The following is a 6,449-nucleotide window of genomic DNA, read 5'->3' on the forward strand; positions in this document are numbered from 1 at the left end:
TGAGCATCGTACTCCAAATTTGGAATCGAGAATTGAAGGGTTGGTTTACACTCAACATGAACCGTGTTGATTTGCTCTATTTCGACACGGGGCGTGTTCGACTTAAAAACTGTCTTTTTGGCAGTTTTTTCTCTTTTCTTATTACGGGAATTAGGCCATTTTGGGGGTAAGCAGAGCGGAGAAAAAGCATTTTGGGGAGAAGGAGTTGAAGGTTTTAGCAAGGATTGTCCGTTAAACATTTGGAAACATTTTAATTTCATATTTGTAAGCATTTTAATTCTTGATTTCATCTTCTAGATTTCTGGTTTTGTTCTAGTCATGTGTGGCTAGAACCCTAATTTCTCCAACTCATGTTTTGACTTTCTAGTTGTGAATCTAATCATATGACTTGATGTTTGTTCTTAATTTCTATCTAATGAATTTGATTTTGCTTCAATCGAACGTTTGATTCTAATTGTGATTCTTATTGGCCATTTAAATTAGGGTTAGGTCATTCCAGTTATCTCTTTTACAAAATCCGTAATTATTTTGTGAAATTGAACAAGTAACAAGCATTAAATTGATCTCTATTGAATGAATTTAGTGTAAATCTTAATTATACACTTTTACATTTCTGAGCTTATGAGAAGTATTAGGTGTTATTGGGAACATTCACACAAAGCTTCTTGCAATCTTTCAATCGAATTCTAAGAGCTTGTTTAGATAGGTTAGTAAGGTTAGGATTAATCAAAGAGCTTGTTTTGGTTAATTATTGTGGTGAATGGAAAGTGTTAGAGCTTGTTAACACTTTCAAGTACCAATTTAGATAGAATGAAACAAAAGTATTGTCATCTTGGATTCACATCGTTGAATTGTCATACATGAAGTTGGAGTCTTTATAATATCTGAATTTAATTTACTCATTCAGCCGATTACTTGAGATTTTACTTTATTTGTCTAATCATTGCAATCAAACCCCCCTTTTTTTCTTTCATCTTTTGTGAACAAGTACCTTACGCAAAAAGGGTATAGACTGATTGTCCCGTGTCTCTGTGGATCGAACCTACTTGCCTTGTACTACTCTTCAGTGCAATAGAGTAGTGTTACTCAGGAGTATATCGTACCCCTATTATTTGTTGGGTCTGACACCCCTAACAATAGTCCAACACAACAGGCAACTAACTAAAATAGTCTAATTGTCTAATAGCATACTACATTGCAACTATATCCTAACACACATAGGATACATATTATAGTATACAGTATAGTGAAAAAACTCACTCAAACAATTACTCGAACGATTAATAACTATCTGGAGGATCCACGTGGCGAGCAACGCGCCTAAGCTATAATACTATAACTTATTCGTCTCTATGATAATTTGGTAATAAAAGCTAGATATTTCACTAATTCCGATGAGTATCAAATGTTCTATCATATAAGGAACAACCGAGTAAGATCATATCGGAGGTAGTATCAGTTTGGTATATATAGTATATTGTTTGGAAATCTCACTTTAAACACCTCACTAAATCTAGCCTAAACATCATTCTTGTAAGTAGATCAATCAATATTATTACTGGAATCACTGATAAATCTTATATATAAATTAATAATAACAACTATGAATATAAATATAAGCTACACTTAAATCATAGTAAGTGCATGTTTACTTACAATAATTCCTAGCAAAACCGAAACTATGCGGGTAGAACTCTGACCTAAAGCTTCTATTTGTTGGACTCTCTGATGACTTAAAGCCTCGCTCAAACACTCTAAAACTAGGGAAAAGTTAGAACAAAAAGGAGGGAAGGAACTTAGAGAGAAAGGAGAATGAATCGTGTGGGAAATGGCTGAATTTTGGCTCCTATATATAGGCATCTGGTGCAGAGCCGCGCCCAATACAGAGGTATGCCACACCCTAAGTCAACGATGCTACTTTCTTCGACTGCCACATGTCAAGATTTTGTTGGTCCAAATTGTGACATCCCCAATTTCACGGCCAGAAAAGACCGATTTTGTTTATGCTTTATGAAAATCAGAGTACTTCTTTTAATAAAAAAATGTTGCGGAATTTATTCCCAGAAAAACACGATAAATACGTTATCAAATCATTTCCGAAGAAACGTATTTTAGTCATTTTAAAACATTTGGGATGTCATCGTCAATACAGAAACATAAGTATAAACAGAACTTACATTCATTTCACTAGTGATCTATATCTCCTTAATCTCTCAGTGTAAAGCAACTTCGTATCGATACCTGTGATACAATTAAACTGAGTGGGTCAAGCTTGGGAGCCTGGTAAGCATATAGAGTTTTTACCCCACAATAAATAAATTTATTATGCTTAAACATCAAACAATCAACCCAATTACCCAATCCCCATTATCTTATTCATTTCTTAAGGATTTACCCTAAAAATCAACTATCACTCATTACTAAGGATTCATCTTAATGAATAGGCACCAAGTCCATCCCTGCTCAAGGTTTATATTACAATCACTAACAACGTCGATCCCCACATACTGATCCTACACAGTGATCTTACTAGATCTAGCCTAAAGGATCGATATGAACAACCAACTAACGAAACTGCTTCGTAAATTCCCTAGCAACAAACGAGGATCGAAGAAGACATCAAAGAAATGGAATAAGTTTAACCACGAACCTTTATTCGTAAAAGAAAGAACCACCAAACAATTACGTCAGGGGTAATTATTAATACCTAGGTTGTGGTGGAAACATCATCGAGGCCCAAACTATACTTGGGAGAATAAGAATGAGATAAAAGCAAAATATCCCCATTTATTTTAATCGATATAATTTCGGGTACGAAATCCTCAAAAGGAGGAGGTATTTTTAACATACACGTTTTGAAATCGTGTTTGGTAATGAATAAAATTGTGAAATACTATGTGAAATTGAGTGTTGAGTTATAACAGATGGTTTTTACTAGAAATGAAGTAAAACTATGTTTAGAATCACTCATAAAATATTGGCAGTCTTATGAGATTCCAATTAAAAGCCAAATAGTGAAATTTAGCGAAAATATAAAATTTTAAATAAGTAAAATTTTATTATTTGATGTTTTAGAAAATCTCGTTAGAAACTTGTAGGCGAAAACTTCGTCGAAATCTGAGTTATAACAAAGAATTTATGACCAACCGAAGATCCGTGACAAACCGGCACGACGCCGAATGACCTAAAAAGTGAGTTTTTGATAAACTACTTTTTAGCCTTAGTAATCTAAATGAAAGTCGTAGTATTCGTTAAACCGAGAAATTCGATAAAAAGAACGCCAAAATCTGACTTCGTATGAGGAAGTTATGATTTTTCGAAGTTTCAACTTAGCAGTAGACAGCTAAAAACTCGAATTTTAGATCGAACGATATTTGACCAATACATCCTAAATGAGAATCGAAGGTCTTGTCATTTGTAGTACAACGGTAAAAAGTTTGACGAAAACGGATGTCGGATGAAGAAGTTATGAATTTTTAACGGATTGTCCTGTCTCGGTCTGTTAAAAAAGAAAAATATTAAAAATAAATTCAAAATTAGCCGACGAAGTCTAAAAGAAAGTTGTAGAGCGTAATTTTAGCTACGCGTGCATATAAAGAACGTCAAAAATGGAGCTCGTATGCGAAAGTTATGGATTTTAGAAGTTCGGGGCTCGAAAATCGAGAAATCTCGCATGAATAGTACCAGCCATGTCACCTCGCACGAAGCAGGTGCGTCACCGGATTCGTGGCCTTGCCTTGCAGCACCACGTATATGAGCCGTAGACATGTCCTCTTTGTGTGCCCTTCGCTACTGTTGCCACCGAAGACCCTCGTTACTACCATGTCCCTCGCACGAGGAAGCTACGTCACCGAGACGTGGCCCAGTTCGAGACCGCCACCTGCCTTCCCGTGTTGACCTGCGAAGCGAGCCACCTGAAGGCTCGCATGCGAGCCACGTGCTTGCTTCTGATTGCTTTGGATCCGAACCCTCTCGCCTATAAATAGGAGACCTGCAAACCCTCCCGGCTAAGATTAGAAAATTCACACTTTTCACCCCTTTTTCCATATTTTCTTCATTTTGACATTCCCCGAAGCCCCGATATCAATTTTAGCACCCAAAACACGTCCGAGATCCCCGAGAAACCCGAAAATTTTATTTTTTTGGTTTTGAAGCCCTACCTTCGCAGAGCCCGGTTTTCAATTAAGCTCCCGGTTTTCAACATAGAAAGTCATATTTAAAGCCGAAGTGCTGTCCAATTTACTATTTTAACCCCCGGTTAACTTAAGGTGAGTTCAATATATAGGAACAATTGTATGTTGTGTGTTATATGTGCTATGTGCTTTTCAGTGTTATTATTCTGAGTTATTTTATTCGCTATGTTTATAGCAATTGTAATACCTTTGACCATGTGATCAGTGAAAGGACTTAGATTCACATTGGTATTGATACGTAGCCTCTGGGCATGTAGAGCATGTCTCCATAAGAGAATGACTTCTATTCTATGGCATTGGCAAATGGTTAGATAGGACTATAAGCCTGAAATCTAACAAGATGTTAATCAGAAATTGCATGTCTTCTATGCCATTTGGGCCAAAGTTTTATTGATGTATATCAAGCATTGAAAAGTATATCTTTGAATAAAGTCTTTGATTGATATGAACGCTTGTCACATGATTTCACATATATCTTGTTGTTCCTCCCTGCTTTTGCCACATTGAAGTATATATATGGCATAACGTTATATTGTATCTATTATTGAACTCACTAAGCGTCACCGCTTACTCTATCAATGTTTAACAATTGCAGGTGATAAGTAACTAGTATGTTCACATACCATTGAAAGATATAGAATAGTTTTTAATAGTACTTTTGTACTTCAGTTTATGTTTGTATAAATTACAATATCCTAGGTAGTTATGTAATATATAACACTTTGTAATAGACGGTTTGTCTCCAATAGTTTGTAATCCCTTTATCAATGTAAAATATTGTTTTTATGAATATGCAAGTAGCATGTTTTGGAGTAATGATATTGTGAAGCATGAAATTTTGGGTCTTTCAAAAATACGAAAGTTGGGGTCTTTCAACTCTCGTGACCCTAACGGTCCTGTCATCAGCTATCTCAACATCGAGTGGGCAATCCAACTCCCATGAAGCTCTGCTAAATCGCTTGCTAAGTGAGAGCGACATAAATGATCGGGTAGCCCCCAAATCAAACAATACCATAGCTGAAATGTCGCTCACTAAGAACGACCATATACACAAACACATAAACATGAGAAAAAAACAATATCAAATACAGAGACAAGAGGAAAATACATACTCGTCACCACGTCAGGAGCTACTCGTGCCTCCTCTATAGTAAGCTAAAAAGCCCTGCTCCGCACCGTAGGCGCCTCAGCCCGACCCTGACGGCCATCTGTAATCCTCAAGGTAGCAGGAGAAGGTGCTACCACCTTCGCCGTTGCTGCTATGCTCGGGCACTGGGACCGCTTGTGTCCCCTCTGATTGCACTGAAAGCAAATAAGGTCTAATGCTGCTGTGGTGATAGTAGTAGCTGTGCAGTCTCGGCTCATATGACCAGTTTGGCCGCACTTGTAGCAGCCCGGACTCCCTGCCATGCACACTCCCTCGTGCATCCTGCTGCATTTGCCACAACGACCGTGGCTCTTCTGGCTCCGATATCTGAGATCTGATACCTTGGGCTTTTTGCCCGAACCTCCGGACTTAACTTCCTCTGGCTTCCTCTTCCTCTCCATCTCTAAATCCAGCTCTCTTTCTTTCTTTCTCTTTCTCTCTCTCTCTCTCTCTCACACACACACACACACATACACACACACACACACTCTCTCTCTCTCTCTATCTCACTCTTTCGGGCCCTCGTTATCATATCATCCAGCATCTTGCAGCTGGATCGGCTCACAAACTGGCGGATATCACTCCGCAACATCTCATGATATCGGGCCTTTTTCATCTCCTCGTCTGCCACATACTGCGGAACGAGAAGACCTCTCTCCCTAAACATGGCGGTAATCTCCGCCACAGTCTCCGTCGTCTGCTAGAGGTCCTGAAACTCCCTAGCAAGCTGTTGCACCTCAATAATGTTGGATTAATGTCTAAGTCCATAACTATAATTGGTAAGACTTGACCCGACCCAACATGGTCCATTTGGGTTGCATGGCATCATGCACTTAGATAGACTAAGTGAGAGAAATAAGACACTTATGGTTATTAATATATTATAAGTTCTAGTATATTAATAATAAGAATAATAATATATAATTAGTATTGATCAATAATTAATTTATAATTAATTATGTGATCAAAAGAAGACTAATTAAATATATGGGTTGATTGTGTAAATCACCCATACTTATATAGTGGGCTAATGCTCCATGGATTATCTAGTTGGGTTGAACCCATAGGATACTCCATGGAGGTTACATAACCCATGGGTCATGGAAATG

This window comes from Lactuca saligna, chromosome 6 (assembly GCF_052625555.1).
Source record: "Lactuca saligna cultivar CGN05327 chromosome 6, ASM5262555v1, whole genome shotgun sequence".
Taxonomy (NCBI): domain Eukaryota; kingdom Viridiplantae; phylum Streptophyta; class Magnoliopsida; order Asterales; family Asteraceae; genus Lactuca; species Lactuca saligna.